General features: G+C 40.2%; 1 protein-coding gene across 2 annotated transcripts in view; it reads left to right on the plus strand.

Annotated features, from left to right (window-relative positions):
* Positions 1 to 2,023: 2,023 nt before the first annotated feature.
* Positions 2,024 to 21,948, plus strand: part of Rc3h1 (ring finger and CCCH-type domains 1) — a 64,576-nt gene continuing 44,651 nt past the window's right edge. The window contains exon 1 of one of the 2 annotated variants that reach the window (XM_031386786.1): positions 2,024 to 2,370. The gene's annotated coding sequence lies outside the window, so the exon portion shown is untranslated. The remainder of the gene's footprint in view (positions 2,371 to 21,948) is intronic. The other variant, XM_031386777.1, reaches the window with a different exon arrangement.

The raw sequence follows: 21,948 nt of genomic DNA on the forward strand, positions 1-21,948 counted from the left end.
AAGGTTCCCCAGGAGTGAGCCAGGAGGAACAGATTATCTGTTTTTCCTAGTAGGGGGCTGAGCCCCGGTTGTTTGAGCAGGGAAAGGCTTTCCAGGAGATAATGTTTAGATTAGTGCATGCTGGCCTAAGCTTTAGGGCTGCTGGAAATTAGGCCCCCGCTTGCTCAAGAGCCAAGTTCTTATGTGACTAGGGTATGCTCCCAGATATTCAGCACATGACTAAACTGAAGGAGAATAGTACAGAACCTTCTATGTGTTTAATTATACATAAGAATAATTAGGTTTTATTTACAAGTTAGGCACAGTTGACAACTACTGATAAATAGAACGATTATAACAACATATTATAGAAATTCATTGAAAATTCATGAATTATTTCTGGAATTTTTCACTTAATATTTTTGGTTTACAGTTATCCAGAGGTAACTAAAATCATAGAAATTTCAGATAAGTGGGGACAGCTGTATTTGGTAGTTTAAGAGATTACAGATTTAGCTCACTTCAAAGCAGCAAACACAATCAATAAAGACATGAATAAGTCTAAAAATAAGCTGAAATCTCACCACCATGAAGTTATAATCATTACAAAACACTTTTCCAAGTTTAGGAAAATGAGTGATATTTTAGCAATAATATAAATACTACCTAAGCTGGATATGCTGGTTTACACCTATAATCCTGAAGTTAAGAGGTGGAAGGATTTACTGGGCAGCAGTGGTGACACAGGTCTTTAATCCCAGAACTTACTTAGAAGGCTGAGGCAGGCAGAAAGATCTCAGAGTTCAAGGCCAGCCTGGCCTACAGAGTGAGTTCCAGGACAGCCAGAGCTACACAGAAACCCTGTCTTGAAAAACCAAGGAAAAAAAAAAGAGGTGGGAGGCTAGCCCCATGAGCATGCTCCAGGCCAGCCTGGGCTACAGGGTAAGAGCCTGTCTCAAGAACCAAAGCATAGCCAGGCATATACCTACAATCTCAGCTCTCAGGAGGCAGAGGATCAGAATTTCTAGGTCAGTCTAGGCTCTAGGCAAGAATAAAACAAACTCAGCCAAACCAAAACAACAACAAACAAACAATCAAACCAAAACAAAGCCCAAACAACAATAAAGCCCAGGAATTGTTTAGTGTGAGAGGTAGAAGAAGTAGTTTTGTTTTGTTTTTTGTTTTTTTTAATCGATGTTGGTGAGTTTGTGTTGAAGAAAGGACAGGCTGGGCACCCTGCCCATGCCTTTAATTCCTGCCTTTGCATGGTAGAGACAAATGGAACTCTGTGAGTTCAAAGCCAGCCTGGCCTACAGAGTAAGTTCCAGGATAACCAAGGCTACAAAATAGAGAGACCCTGTCTCAAGAACAAAACAGAAAAAGAAAGGACAGAACAACAAATTCTCTGCTTTCACAGCCAAAGCAGGAAGCAGGAGAGTGGGGAGCATTATATGGTGTTAATCTGAGAACAGTTTTAGTGTGAAAATTAGTATGTAAATTTAATACCACATAGTATTAGAATTCCGTTTCTTTCGGTTCTCCAGAGTTTGGCTAAACTGAATTCTTTCGAAGATGTGTACACACATACCACAACACAGGGTACTGGGGAGGGGTGGGATGCAAAACAGATACAAGAGTAGAGGGAGAGTCCAGAGAGCTTAAGAGAAACAACATAACACGCACACAAGCGCGAGCACGGCTGGGGAGAGGTAGCATCTAAGAAAAAAGATGCTAGAGTAGAGGAAGAGTCCACACCTGAGAAAGTGACAAGCTCAGAGGCAGCGCGAGACTCCATAGGAGCGAGCTTACGGGAACCGCTCGGCCTCTTGCCTGCGGGGACCAAAAGCACTGCAGCCACGGGCCCGGCGGGTGGCCGGGGAGGAGGTAGGACAAGTTTCTCCACTCCCGGCGCGACAGCGCTCGAGACACGGGCGGGGCGCGTCGCCCGTTCCGGGCAGGGCGTTGGGGCCGGTGACTCAGAGCTTTCCTCCGGGCCCCGCCCTCAGACGACCACGCCCTCCCACTGGGCCCGCCCCGCGCCGTTGGCCCCGCCCCCGAGGAGGAGCCTCGCCCTCATCTCCGCCCCAGTCTCGGGGCGGGCCGGAGTCTGAGGAAGAGGAAGGGGACGAGGACAACGAGCGACGGGCGGCGGACGACGCGGAGGAGGAAGGGGAGGCCGACCAACAAGATGGCCCCTGCTGCAGGAGCAGCCTCAGCAGCAGCAGGTGGGGGGCTGGAGGCGGCGCTGGCGGTGGCGGCTACGGCCGTGGTCCGGCGGCCTGGGACAGAGTCAGAGTCGATGGTGGCAGCGGCGGCGGCGGCGGCTGCCGCGACGGTGGCGACGGCCGCAGGGACTCGGAGCTGAGAGGAGCTGCTGCTCGGACCAGCGCGGTGAGCAAGTGGCGGTCGGCAGCGTGGGGAGTGGGGCGGCCGCGGCCGAGAACAATAGGCAGCGGCTGCGGGGATGGGGCTGTCCTCACCCGCCCTGCGCTCGGGACCGGCCCCAGGGCTTGTCAGTGGCCGGCGTCCTTTAGGCCTCAGGCCTCCGCGTGCCTCCCGGAGGGCCTGCCGGGGTAGGTAGGCCGAGGGGCGGTGCGGACGCCGCCCTGGACGCGGGGAAGGCTGGGGAAGCTGGGGCGGGAGGAGGGGGGTGGTGGTCCGAGGCTGGCCGGTTCCGCGGTCCCTCGGAGGACAGCGGGCGGGCGGAGAGTTTGCTCGCAGGAAATGTTGTTTGGACCCCTGTCTGTGCGGTGGGGGGAGGGAGTCGGCGCCTGTAAACAGCCGCCGCTCCTGCCTAGCTACCAGGCGTGGCTGCTCCCTCCCCAGCCCCCTTCCTCCCTTGGCCAAGTGGGTTTTAGGGTGTCGGTTTCCCTGGAGTTCCTGAAGATAAACCCTATTGGCCAAGACGAAACCATGTGCAGGTGCCTTTTTCAAAAAGACTTCTAAGTGTACAACAACAAAAACACACAAAATGTGGTTGTTGTTAAAGGATGGAGTAGTAAGGGGTAGACCTTTCCTAACATCATTCTAAACATCGCGTCTCTGTAAACACCACTGTACTCACATCCCTGGTCGGAGGGAGCGAGCTGAAACAAGGGCTCTTTTGAAGCAGCAATAATGTAACTCTTGACATCCCAGAATAGTCTGTGAAACTGGAAACAAAGCCACGTACTGGCAACACGGAGACAGATTGTTAAGGTTTGAGCAGAACTTTTCCAACTAGCCATTTTGAATTGTGTACAACAGAGGAAATATCATTAATGTCTTTGGTATCTACTGGAAGCACTTACGCAGGAGAGAGAAGTGGTTCATCTGTACCCTTAGGATTTCATGTGTCTGTTTTATATTCTAATATATATATAGTGGCCAGTTTGTCCTAAAATTGGAGAAGATCCTTTTTTTCTCTGTTTGAAATTTCATATTTAAAGCCTACTTTCTAAGATTTCAGACACCTTTAGCCTGCTTGCCTGTGAATCCTAGCCCTTGGGAGACACAGGATCCTGATTTGAAAACTGACAAGACTAGTATCAAAAACTAATTCAACCAATGGACTATTAGTCAATAGAAACTTACTGGTAGTTTTCAAAAACAAAAAACAGTTGTGGTTCTGTTTTAAGTGACTAGGCTTAGGGTGAGGCACCTCATATTAGTATGTTATACTACAATAATATCTTTAAATGTAAACGTTAGCTATTTCTCCTAAATGTAAATTTTCAAGGCGTTTACCACATACATTTTCAAATGGAGGGGAAAGATGGTAAGTTTTATTCCAGTTTCTACCTGTGTATGCAGAAAATTGTATTAAAAAGCTTGAAAGCATTCAAGAAGACTGCTTAATATTTACGTGCAGGATCTATCTAGGGGTCTTTGTGTTTCTTCCTTTCCTTTTATTGTTTTGGAGACATGTTCTTGGTGTAGCCCAGGTTGGGCAGGAATTAACAGTCTTCCTGTCTTAGCATCCTGAGTGTTGGGCTGAGTTCATATTAGAAGGAAGGTTGACTTGTACAAAGAAGATAGTAGTTGATAGCTTTTGCCAATTTCTAGCATAATTTCCTAATTAAAATCTATCTCTGACTGTTATAAGTATTGTTCAGTAATATGAAATTTAATAAGCAGTACTAGTTTCTAGTTCTATTGAGCTGATTGTAAATAATTATATAAAATTATATAAAAGTGATCTTGTTTAGCATTTGGAGTACAGTAGTATGATAGATTAATATCTGTAAACATATTTTATACCTAGCATAATATTGTCATGGATGCTTTGATCTTTTGAATCATGGAGGAACAATTTTTATAGTATATGTCTCCTGCTTATGTGACTTTGGGGAGGGGAAGCAGGCCAAGAATTTCAGAACACTTTGGTTTTGTTTTTGAAGAACTCAGATTGGTAGGTTTTCTTTTCATAGTGAATTTTTTTAGACACAAAGTATCATGTGTATTATAATGATACTTAAATTCATTTGTGGCCCTAAACATATTAGAAAAATTACATAATGCTAATTTATGAGTTTGTAAATTTTAAGTTAGGAAAAAAACCCTCAATGACTTGTTGATCTCATTTGATATAATTTTTCTGAAAACAAAAGCCTTCAACTAAGAAACCAGGGAGAAATGGCAGTCAGTGGGGTAAGAGCACTTGCTAAGTAGATAGAAGGACTTAAGTTCAAATTCCTAGCACTCCTGTAAAAACAGAGGGTGTAGCTGTGCATGCCTATGATCTCGGGGTTGTGGTGGGGAAGAGACAGGAGACTCACTGGAGTTTGCCTAGCTCCAGGTTTCTGTAAGAGACACTTGTCTCAAATGAAGAAGGCAGAGAGACCTCCTGTGGCTCCCCAGTGAGCACACATACAGACACACACACACACACACACACACACACACACACATACAAACACACAAACTACATATACTAAAAATGGGGGGTAAGGGGTTGTCCGAGATGGGATTCTTTGTGTAGCCTTGGTTGTTCTGGAACTTACTCTATAGACCAGACTGGCTTTGAACTCTAGAAAGCCATCTGCCTTTGCTTCCTGATTGCTGGAAATAAAGGCTTGTGCCACCCAGCCCTCATATTCGCATTTTCTTAGTAATAGTAAGAGTTAAAATATGTTAAGAATGCTGTCAGCTCTTCCAGAGGTCCTGAGTTCAATTCCCAGCAACCACATGGTGGCTTGCAACCATCTACAATTAGGATTTGATGCCATTTTCTGGTACAGAGGTGTACATGCAGATAGATCATATATACATAAAATAAATGAACTTTTGGTTTTTCGAGACAGGGTTTCTCTGTATAGCCCTGGCTGTCCTGGAAAAATAAATGAATTTTAAAATGCTTTTAGTAACTGAAATTTCTAAAAAAAAAGGGGGGGGGTAAAATATGTTTGATTCCAATGAAGAGGTTAAAAAGGGGGCTATTGTATATCATTAAAAAAATTACAGGGTTAAGGAGTATATGGCTATGGTAAAGTGCTTGCCTAGCATTCATGAGGGCCTGGGTTCTATCTCTAGCACATAAACCATTATCATCAACAACAAAAAACCCCAAAGCTGTGGGTAGTGGCTCTTAGCACTGTAGAAGTAGAAGCAGGAGCATCACTGCAAGTTTGGGGCTAATTTGGGATACAGAGTAAGTTCCAGGTGAGTCTAGACTAGAATGAAGCCCCGCCTCAAGGAAACAAACAAACAAACAAAACTGTGTGCGTGTGCGTGTGTGTGTGTGTGTGTGTGTGTGTGTGTGTGTGTGTGTGTGTGTGTGCGCGCACGTGTTAAGAGCATAGTCACTAAAACCGTTTATCTAGTCCTACCTATGTTGCATTAGTGGTTGCTTTGTTATCCCTACAGAATATAGAGTTAGAAGCAGCTAAGTAAATAGCAGAAAGGTCACACATGCTTAACAGATAAGAGTGTGCGCAAACCTAAGTCTTCTGACACAGTAACTGCTTTACAGCTACTCCGTGTCATTATTAAACCTAGAAGCCTCTTCTGCATTGACAGTTTTCTTTTCCCACTGTGAGTGTTTTAGAACATTGTGCTTGACCCTAACTTTCTGTTACTTGTACACTGCCAAATACTTAAATGATCACGGTTTGAATTTGAATCCTTAAAAAAATGCTTTTTTTAAAGCAGGCCCAAATGCTATGACCTATGAACATTCATACTTTTTATCTTCAGTTTTTTATTTTATGTATGTAATTGCATATATGTACACCATTCTGTTTCCTACAGAAGTCATAAAAGGATATCAGATCCTCCAGATGGTTGTGAGCCACCATAAGAGTACTAGGAACCAGACTTGGGTTCTCTGCAAGAGCAACAGGTGCTCTTAACCTCTAAGCCATCTCTTTAACCCCTAGAAAGTGATATTTTTAGCAAGATAGATTTTTGGCATTGCTATAGTTTGCTATTTAATTACTAAATTGTACCTTTAATTACTTCATGAAAATTAAAAATAACGTTAATAATATTTAATGTTAAAGCTAGGTCATATGATACTTGGGCTTCATTGATAAGTCCTTTCACCCCCTTTATGCTATAGATCATTTAGAATTCTGCGATGTCTTCAAGAACTTAGGGGCCTAATAGGGAATTTGATGGGATCTAATTAGTCTATTTTTCATATATCTATAAAGTGACTATAAAGTGGTCAGTCTCTTACAAAGTGAAGAATAAACTGTTAAGTGATCCCTGTTTGGTGACTGTCTTAGGTCAGGATGTTCCTTGGCAGGGTTTTCTGACCTGGTTTATCTTTGGCTCTGACTATATTTATGCTCAGGGGTTAGGTATTCTTCAGGGTTGAGTTCAGAAAGACTTCTCAGATTGGCCTCTACCAGAAGATTTGGATTTTAAAATCAGTATGCTTCCTAGGACGGTTGAATACCTCCTGGTGAAGGCTGGGGTCTCTAAGCTGTCTTTGGAGGTTAGAGTAGAGGAATAGTTCTTCCTGTTTCATGCTACCAGCACATATATGTGCCACATGCCACTTAGGCTCTAGGGATCTGAACTCAGGTTCTCATGCTTGCATTGACACTGAGTCATTTTCTCAAGCCCCTAGTCAGTAAGTCAGTCAGTTTGTCTGCTTGCCTGCCTACCTGCCTTTTTTACTGCCTTTTTTACTGCCTTTTTAAAAGATAAAGTATCTGGCCGGGCAGTGGTGGCACACGCCTTTCATCCTAGCACTTGGGAGGCAGAGGCAGGTGGATTTCTGAGTTCAAGGCCAGCCTGGTCTACAGAGTGAGTTCCAGGACAGCCAGGGCTACACAGAGAAACCCTGTCTCGAAAAACTAAAAAAAAAAAAAGAAAGATAGTGTCTCTGTGTGTCTCTGTCTCTCTCCCCTCTGTGTGTGCATGTGTGGGTGCGTGCGTGCGTGCGTGCGTGCGTGTGTCTGTCTGTCTGTCTGTCTGTCTGTCGGTCTCACGCGCGCGAGTGCGTGTGTGTGCTTGCGCGTGTAAAAATTCAGGTGCTCACAGAATCCAGAAGGAGGGTGTCAGATCCTCTGGAGCTGGAGTTGCCCAGTATAGATGGGTACTGGTAACTGAACTCAGATTATCTGGAAGAAAAACAAGCTGAGCCATCTCTGCAGCATATACCAGCACTGCCTGGCCAAACTACATTTTAAAAGTCATTGTACAAGGGGCTGGATAGATGGCTCAGTTAAGAATACTGGGAGGCAGAGACTGGTAGATCTGGGTGAGGCCAGCCTGGTGAAATAGCATCAGCCACTACTTAAATGCATTCTACTCTTGCAAAGGACCCATATTGAGTGACTTACAACTACCTGTAATTTAAACTCCAGGGGATCTGACACCCTCTTCTGATCTCCACAGGCCCTGCACTCATGTATATATACTCACACAGAGATACATATATACACGTAGTCTTTAAAAATTAAATTAAGCCAGCCAGTGGTGGTGCACACCTTTAATCTCAGCACATGGGAGGCAGAGGCAGGCGGATTTCTGGGTCCAAGGCCAGCCTGGTCTACAGAGTGAGTTCCAGGACAGCCAAAAAAAAAAAAAAAAAAAAAAAAAAAAAAAAAAAAAAAAAAACTTTGTATAGTTTATGATTAATTGGGTGAGCGATGGTCAGAAATGAAGTAATTTTTAATATTGCCATTGTCATTTGTTTCTCATTTTCAGTTTTTTTTGTTTGTTTGTTTGGCTAGTTGGTTTTTTTGTTTGTTTTTGTTTTGAGACAGGGTTTCTCTGTGTACCCTTGGCTGTCCTGGCATTCACTCTGTAGACTGGGCTAGCCTCAAACTTACAGGGATCCACCTGCCTCTGCCTCCTGAGTGCTGGGATTAAAGGTGTTGAGCCACCACTGCTGGCTTTTCTGTTTTTGTTTTTAATGTGTAAGAATTACTTGCTTAATGCCCTTGGAGGCTATTAAAAGAATGTCAGATCCTTTGGAGCTAGGGTTGGGTTATGGCATCTCTCCAGCTCCCAGTCTTTGTGTTTTATTTTGGAATTTGTTGTTTCATATCAGCTGTTAGCTATATGAAATTTGGGGGTGCTGGTGCAAGGTGTGTGATGTCTGTGATGCACATACCCTACAGAATGTGCACCCAGAAAAGGATGTTGCATGTTTTTTGATGTTCTTGAGAAAGAGTCAGTAAACCCAACTGGCTGCTTTGTGCTTGTTAGCTGGCCAATAAGCAGGCTCCTAGGAGCCTCCAGTTTTGACTAGTAATGTTGGTCTATAAGACGGGTGTAGGCAATGCTCAGTTTTTGTTTTTTTTTGCGTTTTTTTTTTTTCTTCTTTTTTTTTTAATGTTGGAACTGGGGATTTAAGCTCAAGTCCTCAGTGTCACAGCAAAATGCTCATTCATACTAAACCATCTCTCTAGCACCTTGGATTTAAACTTTTTTTTTTTTTTTTTTTTTTTTTTTTTTTTTTTGGTTTTTCGAGACAGGGTTTCTCTGTGTAGCCCTGGCTGTCCTGGACTCACTCTGTAGACCAGGCTGGCCTCGAACTCAGAAATCCGCCTGCCTCTGCCTCCCAAGTGCTGGGATTAAAGGCGTGCGCCACCACCGCCCGGCGGATTTAACTTTTAAAGTAGATTTTAGTTAATCTTTTTGAGACAGGGTCTCACTGTGTAGCTCCTGCTGTCCTAGAACTCACTATGTAGACCAGGCTGGCCTTGAACTCAGAGAGATCCACCTGCTTCTGCTTGCCTACTGCTGGAATAAAGATGTATGCCACTACACCTGGCAATAGATTTTATTTTTTAAAAATATTTTATATTTTTATTTAAGTTTTGATTAGATAAAATTTAAAATTTAGTTCCTCAAGTGCACCAGCATACTTCAGAATACTAGTAGCCAATAGTATTCTAGCTAGCACATGTTTTTAGCCCCAGCACTCCAGAGCATATGTCACAGCAGACATGTGAGTTTAAGACCAGTCTAGTCTATGTGGAAAGTTCAGGCCAACTAGGACCACATGGTGAGACTCTGTCTCCAAAACTGAAAGGTTAAAGGTTCTTAGAATATTTTAGGAAATGCCATTTTGTTTTGTAGGTCTCCTGTTGATAAAAGCCTGCTCATTGGGACTAGAGAGATGGCTCAGTGGTTAAAAATGAGTACTGCTTTTTCAGAGGACTCCAATTTGGATCCCAGGACACAGATTGGTACTCAGACCTTCCTGTAACTACATTTTCATAGGATCTGATAGACCTTTTAGCCTCCTTGAGCACCTACACATATATGTGATACATACAATTTTTAAAAATAAAAATGAATCTTTAAAAAAAATTAGCTTGCTCATAAGAGCACACACACAAAAAAAAACCTTTCAAATTACTTTCTACCAGTAGAAATAAAATTTGATACATTTTGGTATATGAAAGTCAATAATGCAGTGTTTAAATCTTCTTAAATACATGTAAGAACAACTTTCAATGTTATAGAGCCTAGAATAGGTAATCCTTTTTGTGTGTGTGTGTATATACATGCACATACACACATATACATTTATTAAACTTTATTATAGTAGCAAATTAAAAAAAAATCACACCAAAATTAACTAGACCCAAAGACTATAAAACTTTGACTTTCTATACAGAATGGCAATTTAGAAAGGAAACTGGAGCTTCACATTGAATTTTATTCTTTAACTAGTGAATATATTTTATGTACTTATCCATTAGCAAAACAAACAAAATCTATGACAGAGAACTAGAAAAACAATTAGCTTTGTACCTTCTTTCATAATTCATTTTCATTACCTACATTAATCCTTCCTCATTACTTAATATTTAGCCTTTCTTGTTTTCTTTTCTACATGTTGTGCTGTACCTGTATGTATATTTATTTACATATGTAACTTAATAATATAATATGTAAATATAATAATACATACTATATACATATATTATTGGCTAGATTCTACATGAGGTAGAACATGAGTTGTTTTTCTTTCTGAGATTATATGGTTTTGTTTAATATTAAATATCCTAAGCCTATCCATTTTCCTTCAGTTTTGGGGAGGTTGAGTCAGGGTTTCTCTGTATAGCTCTGGCTGTCTTGGAACTTACTCTATAGACCAGACTGGCCTCAAACTCACAAGAGACCCATCTATCTTTCAGCCTTCGAAGTGCTAGGATTACAGTTGTGCTTCACTGTCTGGCTTCTCCTGAAAATTTTGTGATTATATTTTTAAGAGCTGAATGGTATTCCATTGTATATTTATACCAAGTTTTTATTGTCCATTCATGTGTTGTTGGACAACTAGGTTCATTCCAATTCTTTTTTTTTTTCCCCTTTGGTTTTTCAAGACAGGGTTTCTTTAATTTTCTTTTCTGTGATGGCTAGGGATTTTGAATATTTTTAAAAATATTCAAAATATTGGCTATTTGTATGCATTTTAAGTATCTATCCAGTTCATTTGCCCCTTTGTTGGTTGGCAATTTTGTTGTTTCCTTGGTGTTTAATTTCTGCAATTGTTTGTAAATGCCTCATATTTAGTCCCTTGTCTAAAGTGTAGCTGGTAAAGATTTTCTCCCATAGGCTGGTTTGCTCTGCCAGTTGTTTCCTTTTCTGAATAGAACTCTGCTCTTCTGGAGCTGGCTCTGTAGACCAAGGCTTAGTGATTCTCCTGCCTCTGCTTCCTGAATGCTGGAATTAAAGGTGTGTGTGGACCATGAAGCATGGCAAATTTTTAATTGAAATTTTTGTACAAAGTGAAAGATGAGAATCTAATTTCATTCTTCTAAAAGCAGAAAATCTAGTTTTGCCAGCACCATTTGTTGAACAGGCAATCTTTTCCAGTGTATGAATTTTCCTCTTTTGTCAAAAATTAAGTGGGCATAGCTTTGTTTTTATTTCAGGGTAGTCTGTCGTATTCCATTAATCTTCCTATTTTTACACCCTTACTAGGTTGTCTTTATGACTGACTACAGCCCTGTAGCATAATTTGAAGTTGAGTGTTAATGCTGATAGCATTTTTGTTTCTTCTTTGATTATTCATGGTCTTTATGGTTCTATATTCTTGTATTGTTTTTTGCTAAATTTGTAAAAATATATCAGAATTTTGATAGGTATTGCATTAACTCTAAATTAATTTTGCTAGTATAGCCTTCCCACAATATTATGTCTGCCAAACCAGGAACATGGAATGTCTTTCTGTTGTCTGGTATCTTCTGTAATTTTCTCTCTCAGTGTCTTGAGTTTTGAGGGTTTTTCACTTCTTTGGTTAGATATATTCCTAAATATTTAAATTCGGCATTTGTGTTTGTATGTGTATCATGGAACATTTGTGAAGTTCGTAGGACAACTTGAAGAGCTGGTTCTCTCTTTCCTGTGGGTTTTAGGTTGAGCTCAAGTTGTCAGACTTGAAGACAAGGGCTTTTAATTTGATGAGCCATTGTGCTGGCTCTGGGACTCATTTTGGAGCTCAGGTTGGGCAGGTAGGAGGACCACAAGTTTGAGGCCAGCAAAATCTACAAAGCAAGTACCAGGCTACCTTGAACTACAGAGTGAGACCCTGTCTCAGAAAACAAGCTTGCAGCTAAAACATTATTGGCAGTTAAGAGGAGACTGGTTGTTCTAGAATACCTGGGTTCAGTTCCCAGCATCCTCTTGTAGGCTCACAACCATCTGTAACTCTAGTTTCAGGATCTCTTTGGTTCTAGGCACACACATGGTACACATAGGTACATGCAGGCAAAACCTTCTTATAAAAATAATCAAATCCAATCTTGATGAGTGGCCATCCTGCCCACCATCTTCCTCCTACAGCCATATGGGAGACCACAGCTGGGCTGCATCTATGAGTTACACAATGTTTGAAGGGAACAGTGCTGGAGATTCTGTCTATGGGAAGCCCTCAGTGGTGGACAGATTTTTCACACGGGTTGGACAGATTTATCAGTCCTGGCTGGACAGTTCTACCCCTTACACAGTTATCTAATGGGTTGTGACACTGAGCCTGAGTTTTGTCTATATAGAGTTTACCTGTGACAGGATTGGTACTTTATGACCTATGCCTTGGGAACTTACCACCTAAACCTTTTCATAATGTTCTTTTCTCTCTCTTTTTTTTTTTTCTTCTGGTTTTTCGATACAGGGTTTCTCTGTGTATCCCTGGCTGTCCTGGAACTCAGAACTCACTCTGTAGAGGACGCTGGCCTCAAACTCAGAAATCCGTGTGCCTCTGCCTCCCAAGTACTGGGATTAAAGGCGTGCATCACCACTGCCTGGCTCATAATGTCCTTGTCTCAAAAAGTGTATCTTTCCTTGATGGAAGACTTTCATTACCAAACAAAGAATGAGTTTATTAGCTCCTTCATTTGAAAGCTTCAATTAAAATTTTGACATGCAGCTACAAAAGGCATTCTTGTGACTATGGTCTGTACCTTCTTTTAATGTCCTAGTGTTCATCATGCTTTTCTGTGTCACAATGGAAAGGTAAATAAAGCACCTGACTAACACAGATAGCGGAGATACAAAGGGAAGGATGACCTCTGCTCCTTAGAAGCTGGACTGAATTGGTCACACATATTCAAGAACAGTTTTGAGCCATTGTTAAGAGTGCCCTTTTCACATAATGTAGTTGTGAGGAAGTTGAATTTTCTTTTTAAGAGAAGCCTCAATGATTTGTATCTGAAATACCAGATTCTTGAAGAAGCTGGTATTTACATCAAGTTGCATTGATTTCTTTTTTAGTGATGTACAGATGTTTGAAATAGGCAGAATTGTACTGACCATAGGCTTGGGAGGTCAAGCAGGTTGGCAGCCCAAAAGAGCAGGAGGGAGGATGGGATGTAGCCCTGGGGAGCTGCCTTCCTGACCACGATGAAATCACTCCTCTGTGCTAGAGGGACATGCCAGCCTGCTTCCTGCAAGTGAAAAATAATGTAATGCTTTGAGGGTGATTTTCACATAGCTCTGTGGGTTTCTCAATGCAGTTTCTGAATTTCATCTGACTGGAAATGTTCTTAAAGTTGGCATCTATCATAATAACTCAAAACTTTGTTCTTAACTATGATTTTTTTTTGAGGGCCTGGAATTAAATATACATAATATTTTAATTATTTTAAATTTTTCTTTTTTTCTAAAGGTTGAAGACAGATCAATTAATAGGTTGCTAAATTCAGAGCAGAGAATTTTGGTAATATATCAGTTCCTTGGACATGTCTGGGCATAGTAAATATTCAAGTTTTGGGATTTTTTTTTTCATGGCTAAGAGTATCAGTCAAATTGTAGTCTGAACCCGGACCTCTGGGAGCTCTCAGAAACTGAGCCACTAACCAAAGAACACACAGGGACTAGAATGAGGCCCCAGCACATATGCAGATGTTCAGCTCAATTTCCATGTGAGTCTCCCAATAACTGGAGCAAAGCCTCTTTCTAAAGCTGTAGCCTGACTGTGGTATCAATCCTCCAACAGGGCTGCCTTGTCTGGCCTCAGTGGGAGAGGATATGTTTAATCTGGCAGAGACTTGATGTGCCAGGGTTGGGGAATAAATCAGGGAGGAGCACCCTCTCAGAGGAGAAAGGGAGGAGGGATGAGAAGAGGGTCTCAATGAGGGGGGCACTGAAAGGGGGAGCATTTGGGGTTTAATTAATTAATTTAAAAAAAGAAGTAGTTATGGGAAAGGATGTTAATATAAAAGATAAGTATCTCCTGTCTAACAAAGAGGAAGTACTTTAAGTGATAGAAGGAGAGAAATGATTACCAGATTATGTACACTGATAGCCTGACTAATGTTATCAGCAAAGAGTGAATGTCTCAAAAAAAGGAAAATACTTGGCTTGTTATCTTAGTGCTTGGGAGGTGGAGCCAGAAGGACCAGGAATTCAAGGTCATCCAGGGCTACAAGAGACCCTGTCTCAAAAAGCCAAGTAAATAAGAGTATGTATGTTTATTTGCCAGGGAGCTTTTAAATGTTAAAATGTCACAGCATATTACTTTTGCTACAGTTGCCTTATCTGTAAAAATAATATAATGCTTTTAGGATCATTTTGAGGATTAAGTTAGATAGTACATGTAATACATTTATTCTCTTTCTTCTTTTTTGTTTTTGGTGGTGGTTGGTTGGGTTTTTTTTTGTTTTGTTTTGTTTTGTTTTCAAGACAGGGTTTCTCTGTGTAGCCCTGGTTGTCCTGAGAGAAATTTGAGCCAGAATAGCTGAGTTGGACCAGCCAGTCAGAATTCAGAAAGAACTAGGAAGGGATGAGCTTTCAGCAGTAAGTCTCAGAGCTGAGGACATTCTAGGCCTAGATAATTGTACAGAGGCTAGAAGTTTCCAGGAGTAGGCCTGGGTTAGCAGATTGAGGCAGTAAGCCTCAGAGATGACTTTTACAACAGGTGCATAAAAGTTATTTTTACAGCTCTGTATTCAATATCCCGTACTAAAAAAGGAGGAAGGAAAGGGGCAAGTTTTCTCTTAATGTTGCCATCAGGAGATTCGAGGAAAAATTAGTCAAGGATGATTCTTCATACTTCTGTCACAGGTAGTCTGCATGCAGTACTGGCGCATGCCTTTAGTCCCAGCACTCGGGAGGAAGATGTGGGCAGATTTCTGAGTTCAGGCCAGCCTGGTCTAGAGAGAGAGAGAGAGGGGGGGGGGAGGGTGAGAGAGGGAGAGAGAGAGCGCGCGCTAGCTAGCTAGCTCGCTCCAGGGTAACACAGAGAAACCCTGCTTCAAAAAACAAAAACAAGGCAAAATAAAGACAACAAAAATGCAAACACAAAAAAGGAAGGTGATTTATTGGAGAAGAGGTGGTTTTAGGCATAGGAAGATTGAGACCCTAGCTGGACCTTGTACCCTTGTATACACACACACACACACACACACACACACACACACACAGACAAGATATCTGCACTTGAAATGCTATTTTCAAAGTTAGTTGGACCTAGTTGGTAGTAGAAAGCATAAAAATAGTCCAAACCATTGTAGAAAACTTAGGAAAGAGAATTGAAGAATTTCTGAGAAACCACCTACAATCAATTCAGTGAGAAGAAACACTTAACAAAGTCAAGCATGGAGTGGTTTGACGTTTAATAACTACTTGGACAGGATTTTGAATAAAAGCCAGAAATGGACAGCATTTGTAGAAGAATAGAAAAGGTAAAATAAGAACTGAGTCGTAATAATTGAATTTCATAAAAACCTTTCTATGTTTTAAGAGTTGTTACAAATTAGTGGCTAAAGTAAGTAGAATGATAGTTTGAACATGGACAATGAAAAGGCAAATGGAATGGTAGAGCCTAAAAAACTGGTAGAAATTGCAGAAAGGGTTCGTCTAGTTTGAGACAGAGCCTCACTATGCAGAGCTGGCTTGTCTGGAAGTCAAAGGTATCTGCCTGCCTCTGTCTTCCCAGTGCAGAGATGAAAGGCTTGTGCCTAAGGACATTTTCTTGTTTCTCAGAAACAAAGGTTGGAGCCATTTTACCCCAGTTCCTCCAGTGTAACCAGAGTTATGCTTATGTATACATACTGTTGAGACAAGAATTAGTAAAGGGGGACAAATTGAAGAAACTACAGAATTCAGAACTGTTTATCAATCTGAAAAATGAACTGTGTGTAATTAGATTTTCTTTTCTTTGTGAACATTCATACATTCATTATTATTTGCCAATCAGACTTGTCATTGTAATTAAAATAACTTTGGGGACTGGATAACAAACCATCAACCTACCATTTTACAGCCAGGCATAATGGCATTATGTCAAAATCTTACTAAGCTTAAGCTAAGGAAAGGTCTGCATTTGAGGATAGCCTGAGCTACATAGTTAGATCCTGTTGCAGGAAATAATAACATGGCTCCAGCCGGGTGTTCTCATCTCAGCAGACTCTCTGGCCCAGAGCTCTGGAGACCTCTCCACCCAGCAACCCAGTAGAAACAAAACTCTAGAACTTATAATTAGTCAAATTTATATATCGACACATTTTCTTTCTCTCTCTTTCTCTCTCTTTTTTTTTTAAGATTTATTTATTTAAGTACACTGTAGCTGTCTTCAGACACCCCAGAAGAGGGCATCAGATCTCATTACGGATGGTTGTGAACCACCATGTGGTTGCTGAGATTTGAACTCTGGACCTTAGGAAGAGCAGTATGTGCTCTTAACCGCTGAGCCATCTCTCCAGCCCTCAATACATTCTTAATTCACAAGATACCCACACAATAATTTCAGGGCCAATTGATAATGCTATAAGCTGCCTACCTAGATTAGGCAAGTTACCACCATTGTTTTATCCCTATATGAAATTATATCTACCTGTGGCTATTTAAAGCCATGCTGAATCTGAATCATCTTGTATGTCGGCCTCCATCTTGCTTCCTACCCTCTCTCCCAGTCGCTCTCTGTCCCTGCAACTCTTAGCTCCTCCTCCCTTTTCCCTAGCCTAACCAATCATAGGCTTCCTGCTTCACTAATATTTAAAGTAATTGGACACAGAAACTCCTGTTACAAGACCCTGCCTAAGAAAAATAAAATATATTGAGCAGAGAAGGGCTAATTTTAAAAGATAACTTGAACTGTTAAATAAATCTCCAAGCTTTGTTCATGAAGCTTTTACATTGGAATATTATGACTTAGAAAAGTTGTATAATTAAGAAGTAGCATGGTTCTGGAGAGAATAGTTAGCTATTAAAAGTCAACTAGGCAGGCAGGGAGATCAGCCTGGTCTACAAAGTGAGAACCAGGATAGTCAGAGCTAGATAGAAAAACCTTGTCTTGAAAAGCCAAAAATAGCTGGAGAGTTGGCAGCAGTTAAGAGCACTGACTGCTCTTCCGGAGGCCCTGAGTTCAAATCCCAGCAACCACACGGTGGCTCATAGCCATCTGTAATGAGATCGGATGCCCTCTTCTGCTGTGTCTAAAGAGAGCAATGTGTGTACTCATATACATAAAATAAATAAATCTTTAAAAAAACTAAAAAAAAAAAAAAAGAATTCATGTTTTCAGTGAAGAGATTATGAATAAATTAAAAATGCATAGTGAATATGTATCAAAATATTACTTATTTTAGTAATTAGTTCTCACTGGCTTATCATTAAATGTAGAGAATATAGCTTTTATGTTTTTGTATGTCTAATATAGGTTTTTTTTTTTTTTTTTTTTTTTTTTTTTTTTGGTTTTTCGAGACAGGGTTTCTCTGTGTAGCCCTGGCTGTCCTGGAACTCACTCTAGACCAGGCTGGTCTCGAATTCAGAAATCCACCTGCCTCTGCCTCCCAAGTGCTGGGATTAAAGGCGAGTGCCACCATTGCCTGGCGCTCACCTTTAATAGGTAAATTTTAATAGAGTATAAACATAGAGAGCTTAAAAAAATAAAATAACTTTGCAGTTTTGATAGAGTATAAATTCCTTTTAAGACGATGTTTTTGAGTCTGGCTGTTTCATTCTATCACTTCTGTCAGGATTGTTATCTTTTTCATTGTGGCACATTTTACATAATGTTTTACAACTTAAATATATAAAAATATAAAGTTAGATGCTGCTGCTGGACACTTTCTTAGATACCGTTCTTCAGTCTCTGGGACTTTCCTCAGGTTTTTACTCCTCATCACTGTGTTTCTTCCTTGTTTGACATTATTTTGGACCTAAAAATGACTTTGCCTCTGAACACAGTAAAAGTAAGCCACTTAGTCATCTGGAGGCAGAGACAGGCAGATCTCTCTGAGTTCAAGGCTAGCCTAGTTTACTTAGGGCAGTGATTCTCAACCTTCCTAGTGTTGAAAATCTTTAATATAGTTCTTCATGTTGTGGTGACCCCCAACATAAAATTATTTTCATTACTACTTAATAACTGTAATTTTGCTACTGTTAGGAATCATAATGTAAGTATATGATGTGCAGAATATCTAATATATGACTCCTGGGAAAAGGTCATTTGACATACAACAGCAAAGGAATCACCACCCCCAGGTTCCAGGTTGAGAACTGCTGACCTAGGGAGTTTTGGGCTAGCCAAGGCACAAGTAGAGACCCTTTCTCAAAGACAAAAACTTCGGGGCTGGTAAGATGGCTCAGCTGTTAAGAACACTGGCTGCTCTTCCAGAGGTCCTGAGTTCAATTCCTAGGAACCACATGGTGGATCAGAATTATTTATAAAGGGATTGATGCTCTCTTCTGACATGTAAGTGTACATGAAGGCAGCACTCCTATGTTAAAAACAAAAACAAAAACCCATTTAAATTAAATTAAATTAAATTAGCCCCTTTAGCTTTTCCCCCAAAGGGGATGATAAATGAAGCTCCAGTTTTCAGGCATTTTACCCTCTAACTCAGTAGCCTTTCTCTTTATGTATGTCTTAGGTTTTATATGTGTGCATGTGTGTTGTGTATACACACACACATACACACTAACATATATCTAGTGTGTTGTGTGCTGTAACTTTAGAATTCAGTCCAAGTATTTTATGAAGAGATATTTATACAATTAAAATGGTTTTTCCTCAAAGGGGTATCATTACTAAAACTTCTAGTCTTCAAATCTTAGACTATAATTTCCTCTGTAAATTACTGATGCCTCACTGGGAGTTACAACACTTAAGTGTAATAATAAGCCTTTGTTTTCCTTTGTATTATTGCTTACTTAGCTTCAGTTTTCAGGATAGTTACAAATTTTTTCTTCTCTGATGTGGTCCCTTCATGCTGGTTGCCATAGAAATATTCCAGAGAAGTGGCAAACTAGGTTAAGGTCATGAATAATGATTCTTAAGAAGTTACCAAGTGGGATAGAATGAGAAGTGATCCAAGAATTTTTTTTTTCTTTACATATAATAAGGTTTTGTTTGATTTGATAGTTTTCTAAAAGGCAGCCTAAGTCTAACCTAAACTAAAACCTTTGTTTTAGTTCAACAGTTAATTAGCCATGGCTGACAAATGCTGCCTGCCATCAAGGGTTTATCATCTATAAACGGGTGTACTTCTGTCAGGAGAAGAACTTGCTTACAACTGATATAGTGAATTTTAGTTCCTGTTTTTCTGTCAATTAGGGACGTATAAAATAAACCTGTAATTTTATGGTAAGAGATGGTTGTGATATACTTAACATTTCACAGCAGTATAATTTAGCGGTTCAGTACAGCCGTTGCTGTGCTCAGAGAAAAATCTGACCAGTAGACATTTTAAAATTATAAATAAACATTTGAGAAACAAAGCTATAAAAAGACAGGCCTTTAATGACTTTAACAGGTTTATTGATTGAAAATTTACAGAAAATACAGTTCACTTAAGTGTAGAATTTGCCTACTTTAATTTATAGAGCTATGCAACTGTCAGAATTATTTGGTTTTAGATTTCCTGTCACTTAACAAACATTTCCTACTATCAACCACTATTAAGTACCATAATAGGCTTAAAAGTAACAACTTAGGAGTTTGGTCTCCCTGAGTTATATCCTGCTAGTTGCTTTGACTACGTCTTTGTATGAAGCCTTTTAAATTTTAAGATGGGGTAAAACTGTATTACAGCATTGATAACATTTCATCACAGTCCCTAATCCTTAGGGATACTTTTCAAGACCTCCAACAGATAGGTAGAGCAGAGTGCACAGTCTGTCCTACGTGGTTCTTTTGCATAAGTGATCTTGTACCTTAGTGCCATTTATTGAGAGGTTACGCAACACAAATGAGTACATATGAGTTCTAGGCCAGTGAGGACTACATAGGTTAGACCCTCTGTTTCAATATCAAGAGCTTATCATCTATACATAGCTATAGTGATACCTCAGAAGAAGAACTAATTTAGAACAGGTGTTTGATAAATTCCTCTGAATTAGGGATCTCACAACAAAGGTGGCTGTTAGCCAGGCGGTGGTGGCGCACACCTTTAATCTCAGCGCTTGGGAGGTGGAGGCAGGCAGATTTCTGAGTTAAGTAGCAAACAGGTAGCATATGCAGTATAAATCAGCAGCGGCTCAAGATATAATTGAACAAGAATTCCAAAAATAAGTCATAAATTTTAAATTATACTCTATTCTGAGTAACATGATGAAGTCTTATGCCATCTGAGAGATGAGTCATCCCTTTGTCCGAGAATCAGGATGTCGTTATTTTAATAATTGTATTTCATGTGTTTACCCTTACTTAGCCCAAGTAGAAAAATGTTTATTACATTTATTAAACCATATATCCTATGGTGTGTGTGTTAGACATGATGTAAACAACAATATCTGATAAGCTTGAATATTTGAAAATGAAGTTAGAGAAAGAAACTTAAAATAATGAAGAAGTAGAAATTCTTGGATCAGTTTCTATGATTAAGTCAAATTTTGAGTCTCCAAAGACATGTGTGCTTTGTAGTTTATTGTTCTTGAAATACAATATTTAAGAGTGACTTAGAGGGGCTGGTGAGATGGTTCAGCAGGTAAGAGCACTGACTGCTCTTCCGAAGGTTCTGAGTTCAAATCCCAGCAACCACATGGTGGCTCACAACCACCCACAATGAGATCTGACGCCCTCTTCTGGTGTGTCTGAAGACAGCTAGAGTGTACTTATTTATAATAATAATAAAAAAAGAGTGACTTAGAGGGTTTTTAAATTAATTTTAAATTTAATTAGGGAGAGGGAATACAAGTGAATATGGCTTATGAGTACAGGTACATGTGCATTTGAGCTTTGAGGCCACAAGAGGACGTAAGGCTCTATCACTTGTTGCCTTATTATTTGAGGTAGGGTCTCTTGTTGAGCCTGGGCCTAGGCTGGTTACCAGCAAGCACTATCTATTCTCTGTCTCCACTTTGTGTGTGTGTGTGTGTGTGTGTGTGTGTGTGTGTGTGTGTGTGTGTGTGAGCACACATGTGTACAGTTGCCCAGAGAGGCCAGAAGAGGATGTCAGGGCCCTTAAATTAGAATTACTGGTTGTTTTGAGCCTCCCTACTTGAGTACTGAAAATCAAATTCAGATCCTCTGGAAGAGCAATAGCTCTTAACTACTGAGCTATCTCCCAGGCATACCTTCAGCTTTTTAATTCATATAATTCAGTATCTATTTTTATTTTTGTTTTTTGAGCATTTTAGGGTATTTATAAACAACAACAAAAAACAAGCCTATTTCAACAGCCTGACATGTTTCCTCTGTGCTTTCCTTCTGGCAGTTTCAGATCTTATATAAGTCCTCAATACATTTTTATTTGGTTCTTGTAACTGGTGAGAAAGAGGGATCTATTTTAATTCTTCATGTGGATGTTCAATTGTCTCAGCACCATTTATTGAAAAGATGGTGCTTTCTTCCAATTGTATTTTTAATATGTCAAAAGTCAATTGGCAGTAGATTCATGAAATCCTTACTACACTAGCAAATACCCTGAGTTTAGGTCTTGTGTTATTTGATCTTTAATTATTTAGAGAGACCACTCTCTTTCCAAATTAAAAAAATATTTTTATGTCTGTGGGTGTTTTGTCTTCATTTATGACTGTGCCTCATGTGCATGCCTGGTGCTGGTGGGGACCAAAAGAAGACATTGAATTTTCTGGATCTGTAGAACTGCTCTCAGCAGTTTCTATAGCCCCATC

Source organism: Mastomys coucha, unplaced genomic scaffold (assembly GCF_008632895.1).
Source record: "Mastomys coucha isolate ucsf_1 unplaced genomic scaffold, UCSF_Mcou_1 pScaffold1, whole genome shotgun sequence".
Classification (NCBI taxonomy): domain Eukaryota; kingdom Metazoa; phylum Chordata; class Mammalia; order Rodentia; family Muridae; genus Mastomys; species Mastomys coucha.